This window comes from Felis catus, chromosome C2 (assembly GCF_018350175.1).
Source record: "Felis catus isolate Fca126 chromosome C2, F.catus_Fca126_mat1.0, whole genome shotgun sequence".
NCBI classification, from domain to species: Eukaryota; Metazoa; Chordata; class Mammalia; order Carnivora; family Felidae; genus Felis; species Felis catus.
Genome location: NC_058376.1, coordinates 111,956,992 through 111,979,600, shown reverse-complemented (window position 1 = coordinate 111,979,600; position 22,609 = coordinate 111,956,992). Strand labels below are relative to the sequence as shown.

Here is a 22,609-nt window from a genome sequence, read left to right as displayed (position 1 = left end):
ACATGAAGTATAGAGGCTTGGTATTCATCACTGGCCACGATCTTATAATTTGTTGAATAAATATTTTACAAATGCTGGAAGACAGAATGAACAATTCCCAAGCAACCCTGGCATTCATAATTTGGAGTTATTTGAAGTTTTGCTCCGTCACAAATTTGAATCTCATGTATTCTACATGAGCTGGTGAGTCACTCAGCTGGTGATAGAGCCTAGCCTTGAATGTCCCAGGCAATTATGTTGTCAAAGCTGTGATCCCTGAGAGTTTGGCTCTCAGCTCTGATTCTGTAAAGTTCTAAATGTCCTGAGACCTGAGAAAACGAAAAAAAAGCACCAATTTGGTCAACTGTTCCCCACCTACTTCTCGAGGCAACTTTGATTTTTTTCTATTCATCATTAGTTACACGGTAACCTTCACAAGGAATTAAAAATTTCCTTTTAATGTGAAAATTGCATTGCATAAAACTCTTCATGTAAGTTTAAAAGGTGAGATGATAAGAAGAGGAACTATACTGGCATTTAGGTGAAAGCTAGAAGCTTATGCAAACATTGTGGTATACTTAAATTTCAGGTTTCAAGAAAATTTTGAGAGTTATCATTCATGAATTTCACAAGCTTACTGTGCATGCAAGAATAAAGGGACAAAATTGGGAAATGGAGGAAAAGTATTTATTGAATACTCACATTAAGGTCTCCTGTGAAGCATTTGTCTTGTAAAAGAAGAAGTAATTTAGTGAAGCTCAGCTCAGAAAATCTGATTCTCTTCCAAATGTACAATAACAAATTAAACAAGAGATCTATTTTGGTTGAGATGAAATCAGTCAAAGAAAAGATAAACATTAAATAAACTGACACCATAGCTTCTAAAAATATAAAAGTAATAAAAGGTAGAAGTTAAATCAACTTACAAGAGAAAGAAGATACAAAGTCAGGGATAAAACCAAAGGCAATGAAAGTGTAAATGGGAGGTGAAATGCCATACGCTTTAAAATTGTCTGCTAGAATTGTCCGGTGCAAACTATATCAGAAATTATCATTAGAATTGGAGGCAGATACAGGTCCAATCAAGTTATAGAATTACATGCATTGTCTTCACAGGAACATTATTTTTGTACTGATCGTCAATAATACTTACAGCTTTCCTGTACATTTGTCATAATTGTGCTCTTTTATTTGGATGATTATTGATATAATGACAATTTTTCCAATAGACAGGGATTTCCAAGAGGTAAAGACCATGCCCAACTTGCTCACCACTGAATATCAAGTACCTAACACAGAGTGTGACATAGGACAGGCATTTAAACACCTTGTTGAACTTACAAATGGACAATGATCTTCATTGGTTCTGCGAGGATTCAACTGCACACGGTGCTACCTTTGACTACCATTAAACATTTTAAATTTGAAAAGTAGAAAGAGCTACTCCTACACCTACAAAATAGGTGTGACTCCTACACCTACAAAATAGGTTTGTGGTGAGCTAAATGGATCCAGGAAACAGGAAAGGACGGATGAGCATCTGACAGGGGTATTTCCACTGGGCTGCTCAGATGCTTGCTTGCTCTCTGCCACCTGGACATATTTAAATCCAAACCCAAATGAATAATTAAATTCAACTGCATGAAGGGATTCCTTGTCTTTTTGTCTAGGGCATTTATCTTAGTTATTCTTAAAGTGTGGTCCCTCGAGCAACTTCATCAGCATCATCTGTAAATTTGGTAGAGATGTAAAATTTTCAGCCCCCTACCAGACCTACTCAGTCAGAAACTGGTAATGGGTCCCAGATATCTGTGTTTAATGAGCTTGCAGGTGGCTCTAAGATAAAATGTGAGAAACTCCAAACACTGTGTGAAGTGAATATTACTGTATAGACTAGTGAATTTTCATCGCATATCCTTTGTTGTCATGGAGTCCACAATAAGCAATATTGTAACCATGGCTATGGTGGCTCCATCAACATATGGACTCCCAGCCTTTCAACATCCATGTGAATAACAGTTGCAGTTGTGCTTCTTTGATTTTGGAAGAAGTAGGACAGAACTGTAAATTATTATGGATTGCATTTACACATGACACTACGTCTAATAATCAATGTTGTTTACAAATACTTTTAAGAATAAAGGAAATGCATTATAGAAAAAGGAAATATGACTTTAATAGTTCTACCTATGACTCCCTGTAAAACCTTTGTTCTCCAGGTTCCTCTTTTTTTTTAACACCACGCAATATACTGCACATATTAAAAGTATACAATTTGATTAGTTTTCATGTGTACCTACCGTGAACCATCACCACAATCAAGATCATGAGTATATTAATACCCACCAACGGATCCTTGCAGTCATTCCCACTCAACCTTCTCTGTCCCTCCTCCCCCTTCTCGAAGCAACAACTAATCGGCTTTCTGTCACTATAGATTAGTTTTTATGTTCTAGAATTTTATATAACTGGAATCATACTGTATGTATGCTTTCTTGTCTCGATTCTACCACTCAGCATAACGATGTTAATATTCATCCATTTTGTAGCATATATCAATAGTTCGTTCCTTTTTCTTGCTGACAAGTATCCATTACATGGACATACCAAAGTTTGCCAACCCATTAACCTGTTGATAGGCATTTTGGTCTTTTTAGTGGAATATTACAAATAAAGCTATTGTGTGAACTTGTGCCCAATTCTTTGTAGGGATGTAGGCTTTCATTTTCTTTGGGAAAATGCTAAGGAGTGGAGTGACTAGATTATATTGCACACATATGTTAAACAGATTATGAAACTGTCAATCTCTCAAAGTAGTTATATTATTGGACATTCCCATAAGCAGTTCACGAGATATCCAGTTTCTCTACTTCGTTATCAACATTTGGTGTGGTCAACATTTTCAAGTTTAACCATTCTAAAATATTTCCTTTTTAATGTCTCCTAACTTGCTTAATCGCATTCAGATTTTTTTTTTCATCTCACACATCAAACTTTTTATGTTTAGAAGTTCAAATTGGGTGGATTTATATCTTCCATGCCTCTCCTCAACTCTTTGAACACATGTAATATAGTTGTATTAGCAGTATCAATGTCCTCATTTGTTGATTTTGACATTTTATTAGTTCTAGTCCAGTTTCAATTTATTGGGTTTTTTTCTCCTCAATGTGGCTTATATTTTATTATTGCTTTGCAAGGGTATAATGGTTTGGGGGGTGTTTTTGTTTGTTGTTTGTTTTTGCCAGTCATGAATTTTACTCTATTGAGTTCTGGATTGTTTTGTTTTTATACAAATATTCATGAGGTTTGTTCTATGATGCATTTAAGTTACTTGCAATTTGTTCTTTTTGGGTATTTTTAAATTTTTTTCTTTAAAAAAATGTTTTAATGTTTATTTATTTCTGAGACAGAGAGAGACAGAGCATGAGCAGGGGAGGGGCAGAGAGAGAGAGGGAGACACAGAATCAGAAGCAGGCTCCAGGCTCTGAGCTGTCAGCACAGAGCATGATGGGGCTCAAACTCACAAACCATGAGATCATGACCTGAGCCAAAGTCGGTTGCTCAACCGACTGAGCCACCCAGGTGCCCCTGTTCTTTTTGGGTCTTGATTTTATATTTGTTAGAATCAGAGCAATTCTAGGTAAGGCTAAAGATTCCCACTATTCAGGGAAGTCTCTTGTTTACCCAGTGCCCTTTCATCATGAGGTTTTCCAGTTCAGCTGGTGGTAACAGACATTACTCCAAGTCCTGTGTGAGTGCTAGGCATTGTTACTTCTAAAACTGTCAGATGGTTCTTTCCTCAGCCTGGAGTAGTCTCCATGCATGTGTTAGTATCCAGTTGCATACTCAAGGGGTATCTTCCTGGAGCATGCTCTCTCTCTCTTTCTTTCTTTCTCTCTCTCTCTTTCTTGCTCTCTTCTTCCTGATACTCTGCACTTCAAATTCTAGCTACCTCAGTTTACACACACAGTTCCATATCCTCCATACACTAGGCTCCTACTGGATCTCTCTTAGCCTAGAAACTTTTTTTAAAGTTTATTTATTTATTTTGAGAGAGAGAAAGAGAGCATAAGTGGTGGTGGGGCGGGGGGGGGGGGGGACAGGGGACAGAGAGGAAGAGAGAGAATCCCAAGCAGGCTTTGTGCAATCAGCACAGAACCCAATGCAGGGTTTAAACCCATGAACCCTGAGATCATGGCCTGAGCTGAAACTAAGAGTCCAATGCTTTAACCAGATGAGCCACCCTAGGCGCCCCTTAGCCCAGAAAGTCTTAAGGAAGCATTTGTTAGGCTCACCTTTTTGTTTCCTATTTCTCAGGTCGCACTCTCCTTCATCATCTGACACTGTGTGTCTTGAAAACTGTTGTTTTATATACTTTGCCTTATGGGGGAATTGTCTCAAATGGGAGGGTAAATTCAGTCTTTATTACTCCATTTTAACTGAAGACGAAAATATCTCCTCATATTTTTAAAGTCACATTTGGAATAAATGACCTTTAAAGATCAACCCAGCTGTGTGTAGACCCAGTTATGTACTGCCCAATAGGCTGCACTGACGTGTACTCTCCAGACCTCAACTTCCTGACTTTGTTCTTGGCCTGAGCAGCCCTAGCTTTGAAATCCACAGTTCTGGGGATGATAAAGTCCAACTGCTGCCATCATCACTATAGATCACGAACCCCCCAACTGGTAGTGACCACTGTCTCCAAACCACTGGCCGGGTCAAAGCTGTAAAGGGTATGGTTTCTCTGTTGTTCTGTAGAAAAGCTAGATCATACAACCCAGGAGTGTGGGGACTTCATAGACCCTGGAGCAGATGTGACCAGTGAGAAATAGTAGAACCATCAGATGAATTACTCTTTTCCCCAAACACCATGCCCACCTAAGAGACATGAAGCTTGTCCAGAGATATCCCATATGACTAAATAATAACCGACTGAATTTTCTTGTAAAATCACAGACAACTGGATTCATTTCTCCTCCTCACTCCTGCCTCATTTCCCTTTTTCCTTCACTCTCACTGCCCTTGCACATAATGTTTCACCCCTACCAAAGAGCATTAATATATACATTTTGGTTCAGACTCTTTTCTAGGGTACTCAGGCTATGAGAGTGGGGGAAATAAGAGAATATAAGAAAGATAATAATCATCCCATTACATAACACCTACTTGCTCCATTTTTACACACAAAAAAAATGTAAAATTTTCTCTGGATATTTTAAATGAAGAAACAAAAACATTTTAATTTAACATGTTGAAAATTTAGCCCAAATTTACAGAACCTGGAGAAATATTATCAGAGACTGTTGGTCTTGCTGAAGGAAAAGTAACAAAATGTGGATCCTCAGTTCTAGAATAGCTGCCGAATCAGGGAAGGTAGAGAATTCTACATGCAGGTGCAACGTCACTGTGAACGCTGGAATTTCAGAGCTCTTACCTAGAACATGATTTGAAGGTTTGTGGGAGCATGATGATCTAAAACTTGAAGCAACCTGTAGTTTGCCTGCATTCTTAAATACCATGATGACTTTAAATAGAAGAAGCTGAAATGTTTTTGCCTTGGTGTTCTGTCCTGTATCACAGCTTTGTGACTTGTTTAAACAGATCTCTTCAGCACAGTGGAGTGATATTAAGCATGTGACTCCCATGCCAAAGTTACAGACTATGCACTAGTTGAAGAAAAGATCATTTGGTAAGTATGAATTTGAAGGTGGGTAAGTAAGTTTTAATAGTTTATGTAGACAGTACATTTTTAATCAGAAACCAATTACAATGTGAGATTTATTCATGAAATACTAGATTAGTACAGTGGGAGTCCTAACAAAATTATGATTTTTAACTTTCCTCCTATAAATTATTCTTGTTTATTCATAGAAACCAATAAAGTGAAATAAGGGAGTCTAATGTTCTTTTCCTTTCTAATGCAATTTATTTAAAGAATTTTAAGACCTAGTATTGCGGGTTGAATTGTATTCCTCAATAAGATATGTTGAAATCCTACCTCAGTATTTGTCCATGTGATCTTATTTGGAAATAGGGTCTTTGCAGATTAATCAAGTTCAAATGGATTCATGCTGGATTAGGGTGGACCCTAAATCCAGTTACTGCTGTCCCTATAAGAGAAGGGAAATTTGGATATTGACACATACAGAAAACATGTGATGAAAAAGGCACAGATTGGAGTGATACATCTGCAAGCCAAGAATAGCCAGCAAGCAATGCTAGAAAGACTCTCCCAGAGAACCTTTGGGGATAACAGGCACCTGCTGACACCTAGATTTCATACTTCAAGCCTCTAGAACCATGAAAGAATAGATTTCCACTGTTTTAAGCCACGTACTTTATGGCAATTTCTTATAGTAGCTCTAGAAAACTAATATACTTAGTTATAATTGTTAAAAGACTTTTTTTGTTCTTATGTCATAAGTTTTATAAAAATTCAATAATGTTAACAAAGACTTGTTTTATGATATTATTACAAATTACACTACATTAAGGAATCTTTGAGGCTTACATTTGAACTCTATATAGAAAATTTTATTGAAAAAATATTTTCTTTTCCATTAAGGAATTTCCTATAATTCCTATTCAGTCCAATTTAACAGGTTGTTTGTAATTACCTGTCTGTGAATAGTACTCTGGAAGGTAACAACATTGCCAACAACTTGACTTCAGACTTCTGGTCCCTTGTTTTAAGTCACCTGGTTTGTAGTAATTTGTTATGGGAGGCCCAGGAAACAAATACAATACTGACAACTTCAGGATTTTTTGTAGATGACAAGGGGATTCAAGTCCCAGTCTTATGACCTCATTTTACATTAATCACCTCCATAAGGGCCCTATTTTTAAATATAGTCATTTGGGTGTTGGGATTTCAACATATAAATTTGCGGGGGCGGGGGTCACGATTCAGCCTATAACATTGTGATTATTTTTCTTTATTTCTTTAGATATTTTTAAAATGTTTGTCTTCCCATAAAATGACCCCTTATTCTTGTAACCTTTTACTTTTTAGAACCAAATTTCCCTAAAACACTTTGTTCATATGATTCATATGAGGGTAGCCACAACCCCACACCAGGGATGGCACATGCCATAGTCCTAATTATTCAGAGAACCAATGAAAAATTTTGTTTGGCCTCTGCAAAAAGATAGTGGCCACTATATATCATGTTCCCCCCAGGGTCACTAGAATTAACCTTTACACAATGTGGAGTGAACCTGCCGGAAAATAAAGGCACTCAGAAGAAAATAAGGCCAGAGAGAGTAGAGACAAGACAGACAGGTATCTGCTAATATTCAAACATTCAATGCAGTCTGTCAGAAGCTTGACCCATACATAACTTTTGAATTACCTGATAAATATCCTATATTTGCTTAAGCCAGATTACATTGGCATTCTGTTAGTTAATATTAGAGTCCTGACTACAACAATTCTGGAGTTATAGAAAACTTGTAAGTAGATATCATAATCTTCTATTGTCTGGGCAATTGTGTTAGATCATGTGATAGGTAGTTTTTAAGATAGTCCCCAGTGATCCTCATCTTCTAGTATAAGATGCAACCTCTTCTCCTTAAGTATAAACTGAACTTACTGATTCACTTTTAATGAAGTGAATACAGCAGAAGAGATGGAATCTCACTTCTGAGATTAAGTTACAAAAGACTGTGTTTTTGGTGTTTGATGCTTTGTCTTACTCTCTTTTGGATCACTTATCTGGGTGGAGCCAGTGAGGAGACTTGAGGCCCACCTGGTGAGGGACCACACAAGTGAAATTGGAAGCAAATCTTCTCCCCATTCTCCAAACCAATTAGGCCTTTAGATAAGACCATAGCTTCAAGCTGACAGTTTGATGCAATGTCATGAAAGACTTTAAGCCAGAGGCAGCCAGCTAAGCCATGCTTGGATTTCCGATGCACAGACACCATGAGAGTATAAATGTTCGCTGTTTTAAGCTGCTACATTTTAAAGTAACTTGTTATACGGTAATAGATAATACAAATCACTTGAAAAATAATAAATCTTGGAAGCTATTTGAAAGCAGTATCATATCATATCATATCATATCATATCATATCATATCATATCATATCATCATATCATATCCACAAACAGAAATAAGCTATTGGCCATCTATGAGTTGTCTTCTAGATAAGACATATATTTTCATTAACATTGAGGGTCTCAACACTTACAATCTCAGTAACAGGAAGGAAGCATCAAAGTATAAGAACAATTTGTGTTTCACACCCTTGAATTTGAATGCTGAGTCAACCCCAACTAACTGAATGACCTTGGGCAAATCACGTAAAATCTATGTGCTTCTGTTTCCTCTTCTGTATAATGGAGATAAGAAAATCTACTTAAAGAGTTTTCTGGAGATTAGAAATAATATATGTAGAATACTAAAACCATGAGTGGGCACACAGGACTGGAGCTTAATAATACATGGTTAGTATTTCTTTGACTAGTACCTTTAAGGTGAAAGAGCAGACTGACAACAGGAATGCATCCTTTGATATTGGCATGGTACTTGGGTGTGGACCCAAGTTGTGACCACTTGCTTGTTAGGATTAGGTTCTAACTGACTGGTTGGCCCCACACAGTTCAGTTCTCATATTAAGGTTGCTTGTGGTCCTTCTTTGAAACTCACTGGAAAATTATGTTGTGTTGGGTAGAAGATACACGTATTCAATGTGTGAGCTAGGTCACTTTTTCCGCCACAGTGGGACTTTACTATTGTCAATATTTTGTCAAGTGTCCCCAGACCTCTTTAATATGTCCCTTTCTGTAAAGGTATTAAAACATTTCACAAATTTGTTTACCTGTTTATGCCATAGTTAAATCTAATGTTTCCTGTTAGTTTAAATTACACCAATCTTTATCATATCCCCAGAGGACATTTAGGCAAGCTTATATATCATCAATTTGCAAATGGGAAAACCAGTACATCTAGAGGTTAAATCCATTTATAGTGTAGAGAAATCAAAGCCTATTACTGATTTGGAAAATCCCTGGAGAATTCTGTCTTTCCTATAGTTTAGGAACTTGCAAAATAATAATTATATATTATGTCAACAAAATCATTGACCATAGTAAATGTGGGTTTGTTTCTCAGTGTATTTAAGTCTAGTCAGATCCTTATTAGAGAAAAGTGCCCAGTTTAGCAATTCATAAATAAAGTGGATATCTCAGATAGTATTGAATAATAAAAGAAAATTAATAGTTGAGTGTTAATGTAAAGCATAGCCACAGAATTGCCATGAAGGTGATACCTGAGCACATTAGATGTGGTATATAATAGAAGATTTTGTTATTTATAAACCCAGTGTTTGATGTTTAACAGGTCAACAGCAGCATTAAAATTATAATTATCATTTTTTTCTGATTCCAACAATATGCATTCATTATAGAAAAAAAGAAAATGTTAAAATTAAAAAAAAATCATTCATAATTCTGACATTCAGAGATAATTTATAATAATTTGACTTATATCTCTATAATCTATCTAAATGAATAGTATATATATTCATTTAAATCTATAAATTATATATTTGGGATTATACCAAAGAGTTTTGGGTGAATGCTACTTTGGTTTTTATTTGACAGTAACATAATGTCAAACCTGGCTTAATGTTTAATATATCATTAATATGCCATGTATTGTGTATACAAGTATCGTCTGGACACTGCAAAAGCCTAAAGGACATCATTTACATAGACTATGACACACCTCTTAGGGTTGTATAATGTGACAGCCTATGTTAAATGTTCTTAGAAAACATTTGAAATGGCTACATAATTGCTCATTACGTGACTCTTCCATTCTTTATTAGCTACTAGTCTACTGTTCGATGCTAAACTTGCTTCCAGTTTTGATGTTATAAATAATGCTATGTGAAATTGTGCAAAAATATTTGTATTCTCTGCTCATTCATTTAAGGAATACCCTTGGAAGTATAATATATATAAGTCAAAAGATAAGCAATTTTAAGTATTCTCTATATATACTGAAATGTATAACAAATGCTTTAGACTACTTACTGGGGGGCTCTTGTTTCCAATTTAAGCCTGTATGCCCATCAAAATTTCCTTGGTTTCAAGTAAACTTAATTTATTTCAATAAGGAATATCTATATCTATATATGTGTATGTCTATGAAACATAAAAGAAAATTTCACAGAGTCCTAGGCACTCAAGACTATAAAGAAATGGTACCGGGAACTCAAAAGCCATTAGGAAATTAGTTAGCAGTAAAATTTTACCTGTCTCTGAATTTGTGTATTATTCCTCTCTCTCTCTCCCCCTCCCCCCACTTTCCCTTTCCCTCTCCCTTTCTCCTTTTCTCCCTCTCCCTTCTTCCTTCTCTCCAGCTTTTGGAATAGTCTAAAATGTCTACAACACAGCTGATTGTGTATCTTCATTCGATAGACCATTCCACATCAAAATAACATCTTTGATCCATGTAACATATTCCTAGGAGTTAAACCTTATTGACCTTTCTTAGGCCATTTGTTTCTTTTCATTCAGTTGATAAGAACAAACATTGAAGACAAATCTGACAATTATTTCCCACCACAGGAAGGAATTTCTAAAAGAACAGCAAACACTATGATACAGACACTGTAAAATATGACCACATAGTGCCATAATTAATTATCTGACTGATAGAATTGTGGATTCTAAACTGATAGAACACTGAAGATAGTCCAGTGGCTTCAAGTCATCTTTAGCTTAATTCTTAGGGAATCATGGAAGAATCCCAGATGCCAACACAGCAAGAGGGTACATGGAGACTGGATAAATTGACTTTGGGTTTGGAACCCTTGATTCAACTACAGCCGTATACTTGTATATGTTTTATATATATGCCTTTCTTGTAAGCTCCAGAGAAAAAGAATTTAAGGCAGAAAGAATGTGGGAAAAGGGAAGGGATAAAGGGAAGAAGAGGGAAAAGAATTCTGTGCCTAAAATTCATTTGAAATCACTTATTTTCAACCAACTGCCTGGATGAAATCACTTATTTTCAACCAAATGCCTGGATGAATGAAAGGAGAGTAGAAAGACTGTGGGATTTAACATTTTGTGGTGTATTTAGTATTCTCTTAAAATACCTAAAATCAAATACAAAATTTCCTTTGAATATATCCTTTCCTGAGAGAAGTTTTCCATTATCTTAGTGTTGTTTATTTCATGTAAACTAATACCTGAACTTATTATATTAAAGTCTATTTACCCATTGCTTGAAAGCTCTGAGTTACTTAAGAAAATATCTTCCCTTAACTGATAATGAAAACCATTATCCAAAAAATTATTTCTACTAATCTGGAGTTTTACTTCCTCATCTGGGGATGATTAATATGTTTAATATAGGGAGAAAAGGCACTTGAAATGAATCAACATTAAATTGACACTACAATTTCATTTGTAAAAATAGAGGAAAAGATTGTGATTGGAACTTTATTTTGAAAAATAAAACCAAAATTATAAAAATGTGATTAAATATAATCTAATATTTAACTAAATTTAGTTTACAATTGCAAACATGGTTCAATTTTTAGAAAAGACAAAGAACATTGTTTTCTTCTTGGTGCAATTTACTGACAAACTTGTACTATTGCATGATATCATATCTGCACAAAATGTGTTTTTTTTTCAGTATGATAATAAGGAGGATTATTCTTGCAAATACACACATGCTTAATCATTCTTTGCAAAGCTCTCTCTTAAGTCTTTGATTTTTAACAATCATTCTCTTTTGAAACCCCTGCCTATCCTTATTTTTGTTAACATTTTCTTCTCCCATTGTTTATTGCTTATTTGCCAATGACTTCACATGAGATCTAAGTATTTCTCTAATATCCTTCTCATGGTCTCCATGGAATTCTGTATCTTTTGCAAAGCTCAAAGTTTCATTTGGCAATAAATTTGCAATATATTGGCCTTCCAAACATCCAAGAATAGAAGCAGGCCAAGCCACAAAGAGAAGGCAAGCTGCAGTAGAATAGATTCTACTATTAAAACAAGATGGGGATTAAAAGATGTTTGAGGGAAAACTAAATTTCTGTGTGGTTTCTTCATTCATGATTTTTTAAGACTCTCTATGTAACCTTATAGTGCAGCTTCTTGGAAGGCAAAATACACAGATTAAAAAAGGACCTTCGAGATAAGAAAAATGAGGTACAATTTAATTGACCTTTCAAGATACTTTAGAGAATTAAGAAGACAAAACTAGTTCTACATTTCTTATTTTAATTTGTCTTTACGAATCTTGCTTTGTGTAGATCATGCAGTCACAATTCCTATGAAATCATTTGTAAACGTGATAGTTCAAGTAGTTGAATATGTCCGTATTGCCCTCTAGATAGTATTAGGGCTACTTCTAGGCAAAGCTGTGATGTAAAATGAGAAGATACTAGTGTTTATCGTCCTCCACATTTCTGTTAGGTAATTTTCTTAGGTGCTTTGGCACTTGCTGTCCTTCTTTTCTGTCCTGCTGATCTCATTTTTCTGATTATCTATGGTTGCATAAGAAACCACAACACAACTTGCTCGTTTCAAACAATAATGTATTATTATCTCTCATGATTCTGTGAGTTTATTGGATCTAACTGGGTGGTTCTCACTTGCAGCCGTATATGTAGTTTTAGGCAGATGTCAGCTAAGGCTGTAATCATCTCAAGTATATTCTAGCTGGACATCCAGGTTAGGTGTGGCAATGATTAGATACATAAGGGTAATTGATAAAATAAATGATATTAAGGATAGTAAGAGCCTAGTTTCTCAATGTCGGACTAAGGAGTTACAAATAGGGAAGGGGCAAAAACTAGAATGAACTCTATGTTGTTGCATTTAAAGTTGAGATATTGGGGCGCCTGGGTGGCGCAGTCGGTTAAGCTTCTGACTTCAGCCAGGTCACGATCTCGCGGTCCGTGAGTTCGAGCCCCGCGTCGGGCTCTGGGCTGACAGCTCAGAGCCTGGAGCCTGCTTCCGATTCTGTGTCTCCCTCTCTCTCTGACCCTCCCCCGTTCATGCTCTGTCTCTCTCTGTCCCAAAAATAAATAAACGTTTGAAAAAAAAATTAAAAAAAATAAATTTGAGATATTAATGTGAACTCTTCATATTCTAGATAGATAAACTACATACGGATGTAAGTATAAATCTATATGTAAACATATATCTCTACCCCCACACCTAAATAAATATGCATATGTAAAAATAATAAAATATATTTGTGTGTATATGTAACATATATAAATATATTTCCTATCTTTTTCCACTGAGCAGCTTGGAACCAGCAACCTCCAGTAGTAATGAGAACACCTAGCACCCAGATCTTAGTTTCTAAATATCACTGTCCACTTAAGGAAAGTAGAACTCCTTGGACAAGTAACTCAATCTATCACTGGGCAGGAATATTGCAATATGAACCTGGACAATCATGTGTCAGAAAGAAAGAAATTCTCAAAAAATGATGGAGAAATGTCCAAAGGACAAAAAAGTGCCTTCGAAGGAGACCCAGTGACTAAGTCTTGGACAAGTTTAACATTAAAGTAAATAATGAGGATATTGGACTGCAACTTATTAAATAAGAATCTATCAATCCACACTGATTTAAATAAATGAATAAATTGAAGTTTTAACGAAAAATGAGATATTTACCTAGCCTCAAATACTTGCTCCAATAAAATACTTAATTATAAAGGGAGAAAAAGTAACTTTATGATAAGAAGCCTGCAAGATACCACCAAAAACAAGTGATCAAAGTTAACATCATCAGTAACGGAACAAACCCATGTGTCACCTAACAGGATGAAAGAGAATAGTGCAGAGTCGCTTTTGTGGTATGTCTGCTCAAGTTGAAAACCTAAATTTAATCATGGGGAAACATGAGAAAATCCAACTGAAAGAATTCTGGAAAATAATGTCTATAATCTTCAAAAATGTCATGGTTGTGAAAGTCTCAGAAAGACCACAGAACTATTCCAGACTGAAGTTGTTTAAAGGATTATGACAGCTAAATAGCATGCATGATTCCAGACTGGATCCTTTTCTTACAGAGAACATTATTGAGACCATTTGAAAAACTTGAATGGAATCCAAGGATTATATGGTAGTAATGTATCAATATAAATTTCCTGGGTAGTTGTCTTAGGGTTATATAAGAGAATATCTTCGTTCTATGTAAAGTGTGCAGGGATGATGGAGCATCGTGTTAGCCTCTCACGCTCAAATTGCCCAGGAAAATTCTATTTGGATGATTCTTAACATTTTTTAAGTTTGAAATTGTTTTGAGATAAAAACATTTTTAAAAAGTTACAACTAGGGCACCTGGGTGGCTCAGTCGGTTAAGTGGCCGACTTCGGCTCAGGTCATGATCTCGCAGTTTGTGAGTTTGAGCCCCGCGTCGGGCTCTGTGCTGACAGCTCAGAGCCTGGAGCCTGCTTCCGATTCTGTGTCTCCCTCTCTCTCTGACCCTCCCCCGTTCATGCTCTGTCTCTCTCTGTCTCAAAAATAAATAAACGTTAAAAAATTAAAAAAAAAAAGTTACAACTGCAGAATCATTCAGCAACACTCAGTGTTAACAAGATAAGGGTAAAAGTTATGATTTGTAATTAGCTATGCAGCATCAGGAAGCTATCTCAGCACAAACCACAGAAGTGTTATGAAAAGGATATCACGGACCTAAACCTGGAAAGCTCACTCTGATAGGATCATTCTGTTATCAGTACTGGTACAGGTGGTCCCCAGCAGGCCACTAATCCTAAGTGTGAAGGAATTAGAAATTCATATCAGATACTACCATATAGATTTTAGAGTTTATTGTAAATTCTATGTTGTTCTCCTAAAATATGGGGTGCAGTGATTCTAAACCATATTATTTTCTAAAAAATCCTAAGCCTTCCATGAAACCCCTAGGTGCACATATTACCAGAATACGTGCAAATATATATTTCAATATAAATTCCTGGACTAGAAGGTCATATATAAGCCCCAAGTGGACAAAATTAAGAAAGTGTTTTCCCATACAGAATTCTGTCTTGCACATTAATCCTTTCTAAACTTGCTATCTATGATATTATACTCAAAAATACGTGGCTGAATTGAATGGTCTATACATATTTATGTAATAAAATTCCCAAATTAAGTCTACAAAACTTGATTATAAATGAAGATCTAATATAAACATTCTTTGGATTTTAGCACAGGAGTGATGCCTTGATGTACACTTAAGGATAAGAGGAAGGTAATTAATAATAAATCACTCTAACTTCAAGAGTCATAAATCTATTTGCACTTTAAAATCCCCATTCTTCTAAACTACAGCTTAATGTTTCTTTGGAAAGTGATGAAATTCACACAGAATCAAAGGATTAAGTTTCTTTGACTCACTTTGCTTTCTTGGAGAATGGGAGTTATCAGTTTTAATTGAAGGAAGACTAGGTGAGGGATTAATTCCCATTTGTTTAATCCTTTGAAGATTGTTACCCAAATACAATATTATTAATATTTATTCATCACTCTCAAAAGCCAAGCCCATCACAAATATAAACTCCCTATAATCAACCTTTCATTTACAAGTGGGAGGAGACTAATTCTATTAACAAAAATTGAAGTAAAATGTAAGATTCCAATAATCCCTCCAAAGGTTGCAGCAGTTAAGATCAATGATTATGACAAATATATTATGCTACAGTCCTTAGTAAATTGTTTTATCTAGAGACATTATAGCATACAGAATATACAGAACACAGAATATATAGAATACAGAATATACCAAAATCTATGAGACTTGTTGCATCCTTATTTACAATTATATAATATTGTTTTCCTTAACTATTCCATAAATATAGATTGGTGCTTACTCTGAACGCAGCTTCTTGAATCTTCCAAAGCTTATATCAATTAATGGAATCTTTCCTTTAAATTGAATTTTTGCTTTCATTTAATTTTGCTAAAATTTTTTGGAGACATTGAGGGAAACTATATGCATATATGCTGGAACTTCCAAAAATAATCTCTAAGTTTTGCATTTAGATAGCATTTTTCTTGGTTTACCATGACAATAAATAAGATTCCAAATTGAATAATGGACCCTGATGTGCTCTTGTAACAGTACTAAAGGAATTTATCAAAGAAGAAGGCCAATATTACTTAAAGCACCATGAGATACTTCTTATTTTATTTTAGATGTTCATAGGACTCTGTAAACTAAATGACAATTTATTTTTATCTAAGACCAAAGTGAATTCTTGGCTCCTTTAAGTGGAATTTCATATGATATCTGAATATATCTGCTGTCTAACAAACCAGTCATACAAATGTTTATTGAATGCCTTTCGTAATCTCAACTCACTGATAGATGTTGCACAGAATAGAAGAGAATTTTAAGCACACCATTGCATTCCAAAAATGATTCAAAATGCCATTTTGCAGATAAAAAAGAAATAAGTTAGTATGAATTAAAAATAAATGTAAAAAACTATTAAAAAGGATAGGGACACAAGGACACAAAATGTTTTATAACCAAGTGCAAAAATGTAAACTTCCTTCCCAACCTCATTCCATGCATTCTTTCTCTGATTGAATTCATTCTCTGATACACTCAATCCAGTCATACAACCTCATTATAGATTTGTCAACTACCAGTTATTTGAACTTGGTCTTCTCCTTGCTATGTTCCTCCAGCTTAGAATCCTGACCCTCTCAACTACAACAGTATTCTGTGTTTACTCTATTTGTTCTCCTCCTCTACTGTCTTCAAAGCACTTATCACTTTGGGAAATTATTATTTATTTGATAATTTGTGTATTTATTGTCTCTGGAATTCATTAGAATGTTGGCTACATAATGACAGGGACTCCCTCTTATACTACTGTATGCCTAGTACTTAGCAAAATGTCTAGCACATCTTAGATGCTTACTAAATATTTGTTGAATGAATGCACTAGATATAGAAAACTGTTATCATGTCACTCCTCTATTCGACAACGTTTTATATAAACATCAACAAGTTCAAATCTCTTTAAAATTGCCATGAATAATGGCTTCCATAATATGGATCCATTCCACAGTCTGTATTTACCTATTATCCTATATCTCTTAGCCATCATTACTCGTATTTAATTAAACACTCTTTTTGCAGGAATTTCCTACATATACCCTATTTTTTCCTACAACGTGACCTTTACTCATATGTTTTCCTCTTTCCATCTCCACCCATTCATATCGCATCTATTCTTCTAGGCACGGTGACAACGTAACTTTTGAGAACCCAAGTCACTTTGTCTTCAGGGGCTCCTTCCACCATCAAAATATTAAAAATTATTCTATTTGTATAAAAACAAGCACAATCCTGGCTGAATTTGTTATTATATATTCATTACTGTTATATTAAATTTTTATGATATTAAAATAAGTTAAAAGTATTTTATCTATGGACTCCTAGAAGTATCATGGGTCCTAGACATTTTGTTTATTGTGTCTTTAGGATAGTTCTTCCAAGCACAGTTTAAATATCAACTCATCTTGAAAACATTTTCTGAGCACACCCCCAATACACACACACACACACACACACACACACACACACACACACACACACCATGTGCCTTACATTTTCTTTCCTCTATTTTCGAAACACATTTTATGGGTTTCATTGAACTTAGTAATAGACTGAAGTCAAAGAGTGTAACTAATTCGTCTTTATTCTCCTCAAAGTTTCTGTCGTAGAGCTTGACACTTTCTAAGCAACAATGAGTGTATTTTGATTTGAGATTAATTCAGGTACTAATAATATGGATTCTTATAGTTAAGGAAGTTTTCAGTAAAGAAAACTTTATGTGTGTATGTATGTATTTTAAATGTTTATTTATTTTAGAGAGAAAGAAAGTATGTGCACACAACCTGGGGAAGGGCAGAGAGGGAGAGAGAGAATCCTAAGCAGGCTCTATGCTGCCACCGCAGAGCTTGACGTGGGGATCAGTCTCATGAACCATGAGATCATGACCTGAGCTGAAATCAAGAGTTGGACACTTAACCCACTGAGCCACCTAACCACCCCAAAGAAGACATTATTTAGATGGCCCTAGAGGCATTGTTAAGTGTCAGATCCTAGGTCATAAACTATTGAATATGTAAGATAGAAAGATTTTATGGATCACATCTGCTGGAATAATAGATGATGAAGTTGGGTACATAAATTGGGCCCAGATTATGTAGAACCATGAATTTCCGACAAAGAATTAGGGTCTTGATTCATTAAGTCATGGAGAGATGCTAAAGATTTCTAAGCAAGAAAGCAACATGATAAGAATGGTATTTTTAGAAGACTTATCTCCAGGTTGGGCATTGCAGGGATCAAAGCAGGGAAAGTCAGAGGCAAAGAAACCTGAGAGATTATAGAAGTTGGCCAATATGGCTGGACTATATGCCAAGTTCTAGTTTAGTCTCTTCTTGCTTGGTTTTACTCTTAATTTCATTTTCATGTAAACACAGGCATTTATTCAAGGTTGTCATTTTCTAAGTTACTTCTAAGTTTATTACAAAAAATCATAAACCTATAACTGACTTGATGTATCCTTCATCAGAAACATTAAATATTCTTCATTAGATGAAGCAATAAATGTCTTTTTAAATATCAGATCCAAACAGTCAATAAATAAGCAATTTTTAAACAAACAATGTAGGTAACTCCTTTTGGTTTAGGCCATAGCAAATAGAAATTGAAAATCATAATGAAAGTAACTATTATGTCGGTGCCAATTTTCAGTAAAAGAAGTGTTAGTTACATTATTTTATGTAATTATATCAATGACTTCTTAGTATTACGTTAACTTCATTTTATAGAAAAGGAAACTGATATGTTAAGGCACTAAGAAGAAATCTGGGGCATCTGACACAGAGCCTACCTGCCTTCCATTGATCTCCTCAAAGAAGACAAAGCATATACGTGATGCTATTATATCAGAAAGTAACAGAGCTGATGGCACAAAGTCCAAATGGCTTGCCAAGAAATAAGACCTCATGGAAAGGTTGAAATTGTCACTGAGCTTTGAAACTGTAGCTTGTTCAGAGAACATTTGGATAGAGAAAACAACATGAATACAAATGTGGAGGAAAGAATCATCTTGTCATATGATGGAAAAATGTGTAAAGGGTAGTATCAGAGAAAAATTGGGTGTTGAGCTGGATAGAGAATTGAACTGGATCAGTGAGATATAGCAAGATAGAAAAATGGGACATCAAGAAAGCCTCCAAGATGTATAATTAGAAAATCAAGTGTCTAGTCAAGCCATCCACTAGGAGTAGGAATACGGAAGGAAGAATGCAAGGGAAGGAGGGCTGATGAGGAAAGACACAATGAATTTAGTGTTCAATATGCAGTATTCACATGCAGTTATTCTTCATATGGAGTTGTCCAGTTGACAGCTGGTGATGGTAAAACATAGCAAAACAGGGAGACAAGAAGTTCCTGGGGTAATCCATTACCAAAGAGAATGCAGACATTTATCAGGGAAGGCTGGAAAAATATAGCCACATCTTCAGAAAAGGAACATTTAGAAAAAGAAATGTTTTATATATATGTGTATATATACATATATATATATTTATATATATATATGTGTATATATTTTTATATATGTGTATATATACATATATATATATATTCTAGTATATATTCAAGTAGAGAAGACATATATACTCAAGTATAGAAGGTCAAGAAAAGACTGTGGAGCTGGTTAAAACAGAAATAAGGTGCAATGTGTAAAAATATGATGTTCAGGTTTTCTCCATCCATCTTGCATAGATAGAAGAAACAAAAGGGAAAGATTTTAAATTTTGCTCTCGGTAGTATTTACAATAGTAATGACTACCCATAACACAGAAACTCTTTGTATATAAGGTGCCAGGGATGATTGGTCAAACCTATAGTATGCCAGGTGTAGAAACGGGTCTTTGCCATGTACTCTTGACTTTAATCCTCTCAAAAACTCATGAGATGGTTATGATTATCGTCAGGTTGGAGAGGCAGGAATTGAGGCCATACTACTTGTCCACTGGATGGGAGAACCGGTGTTCAACCTCAGATTTGCCTGACCCTAGAACATGCACTCTTACCTACTATATCGTAAACTTCACTAAATTCATGGGCTATAGTACAAAACAGTATGCTGGAGTACAAAACGGTAATTAAATGGGTTCCCAATTATAGTTCACATTTCACTACAGTGCAACAAAGATGAGCTCCTCTCCATTGTTCAGTAACAGTGAATTACAGACATTTAGCATATATTAGAGTAATTGAATACCCCCCAATTCCATTTCTTTTTTTCTTTCCAAATCTTTTAAAGTGACTATAGTGTGCAAGACTACACGTCTTGTCTTCCAATTCTTTTCATAAGCAAGCAGAAGTGAGATGTAAATTGCAAACAAACAAATAATAAATAAGGGAGTTTCTTCTTCTCTGGTTTTCCTCAGTCTCTGGGCAAATTTCATTTAAATATTTTATGGTACAGTCATTCCTTTCCTAGCTTTCAGATGGTGAGCATTTTAGTCATTATTTTACAAGGCCAACACGTTTGTTGACTGAAGCAGTCATAGAGAGGCCAAGAGCAATAATTCTTATCATTTTATTCTGAGGGAGTGAATCTATTTTATACCATCTTTGGCTACAATGTAAATCTCAGAGAGAATCAGAAGCTAGTCTGTGTTTAAATGAATTAACTTCATACTGAAGTAACCATGATAGTTTGGGCCATAAATTAAGCTGTTTTAAAAGAATTCAGCCAGAACATTCCAAAAACGGTTACGGAGCCAAGAGACTGAGATCTTTTACTTTTAAAGGAAGTGGTTCTTAAAAACATTAGCTAATAAACTTCATAGTTTTTGTTATTGGCATAACATTATTGGTGTAGTGTAATTTAGAACCCCAGCAATGAAAGAAAGCTATACGACCATTATGAGCACACTGTAGTTATCTTTCTTACTAAAAGCATATTAAAAACCTTTTTTCCCTCAGTTTTTGTCAGAAGAACTGAATATATTTTCTCCTGAAATAATGAAATATAGGGAAAGAATACTTTTACATTAGAAAAAAACTAGAATAATAGCACACATATTTCTTTTTTATTTTAGGTGTTTTAGCAAAGAGCTGTCTCTTATAATTGAGATTGCATTATTCAGGTCTATTAATGAAAATGTTTTTATTAGCTCTCACTAGGTTATACAAGTATAGGTAAAGATACGCATTCCTGAACCTCTTCCTATGTGCTTTTTTTTTCTATGTGCTTTACATATATTACCACATTTTCTTAATATGAATCCTACGGAATAGATATTTCTGCTATTCTTACTTGATAAAGAAACAGGTTCAGAGGGGTCATCATTTACCCCTGTGAGTGGTCAATCAGTTTGTGAGGGGCCCAGCAAGAATTCAAACCTAGGTAAGCACTGCTTGGCAAAATTATTATGCTTACTATATTATTTTATTTAAAAAAAATTAACTTTATTGAAGTATAACTTACATATAATAAACTATATACACTTTAAGTGTACAATTCAATGAGTTTTGACAAATGGGTGCACCATTATGGGAAGATACAGAACATTTCCACCATCCCCACAAGTTCCATTCAGTACCAATATGCCACCTCTTCTTCTTCCCTTCTTCTTCCATTCATAGGCTTTCTATAACTAGATATAATTTTTTTATTTTGTTACATGCATGTTCTGTTTAATAAGACAATATTACCACAAAATGCCAAATCCACAGTTCTTCGTCTTCTGCAGTAACTTGAAACAATATGGTACTTCTGTTAATATCAGATAATATTACCAAATCTAACACCTTACCAGATAATAGAGCAGTTAGTTTAGGGACCAAAGGATCAATGGCAATAAGGGGGGGGGAGGAAAAGTGCATATAAATTTGTTTTGTAAAGTCAACTAAATGAAAAATTAATCCTAGAAAGTGTTAATAAATTTAATATGGTCTTATGTGCACCAAAGTAATAATACCTGCCTTAGAAGGGTGATCCCTAGGTCCAGATAATCTGGACTGCAGAGTCATGGGATCATAAGTCTCCTGTTTTCCAGACATGATACTTTCAGCCTCCTCTATTCTCCTCCTTGTCTATCAGCTTCTCTGCTACCTTCCTCCTGGGGGACCTAAGACTCTCCACACACCTTTCATCTTAGGTCATGAACTGCTTGTTCTGACCAGTGATACAGCCACCAAGTAAGAGAACCAAGTTGCTATAAGGCTTGGCAAACCAGTGTGACATGTTTTAGTCCTTTATTATACAATTGTTGTGGTTTAATTAAGAGAAACAAATAATGATTCATAAATGGATGAAGCACTTTGTTAAATAGAAAAACAATAACAACATTCAGATATTTAAAGCAAATGTAATTTTGTTTTCTATGACTGATCTGATTTTCCTTTGAGATCTTCATCTCTTTGGTAAATGAGAAAACAAAACACTTTTTTTTAATTCCTGAACTATAATATCTCATTTCTTCCCTATTAAACTATCTCTTCTGGTTGATTCTTTCTCAGTTAAGGCTTCTGGATGCCCTCTCTTCCCTCATGCTTTTTGGAGACAAATAAATGAACTTTCTAAGGTT

The 22,609-nt window shown here is 35.0% G+C and overlaps 2 long non-coding RNA genes across 3 annotated transcripts in view; one reads left to right on the top strand and one right to left on the bottom strand.

Moving 5' to 3' along the window:
* Window positions 1–22,609, top strand: part of LOC123380090 — a 251,339-nt gene that overhangs the window by 166,056 nt on the left and 62,674 nt on the right. Inside the window, exon 2 of the long non-coding RNA XR_006585395.1 lies at window positions 5,584–5,671. This is a non-coding gene — a long non-coding RNA (uncharacterized LOC123380090). The remainder of the gene's footprint in view (window positions 1–5,583; window positions 5,672–22,609) is intronic.
* The window catches only part of LOC102899395, a 43,767-nt gene that overhangs the window by 7,814 nt on the left and 13,344 nt on the right, over window positions 1–22,609 (bottom strand). The window contains exons 2-3 of one of the 2 annotated variants that reach the window (XR_006585394.1): window positions 14,672–14,744; window positions 682–707 (exon numbers count right to left, since the gene is read on the bottom strand). The exons of the other annotated variant lie outside the window; for it this stretch is intronic. This is a non-coding gene — a long non-coding RNA (uncharacterized LOC102899395). The remainder of the gene's footprint in view (window positions 1–681; window positions 708–14,671; window positions 14,745–22,609) is intronic. 2 annotated transcript variants of the gene reach the window in all.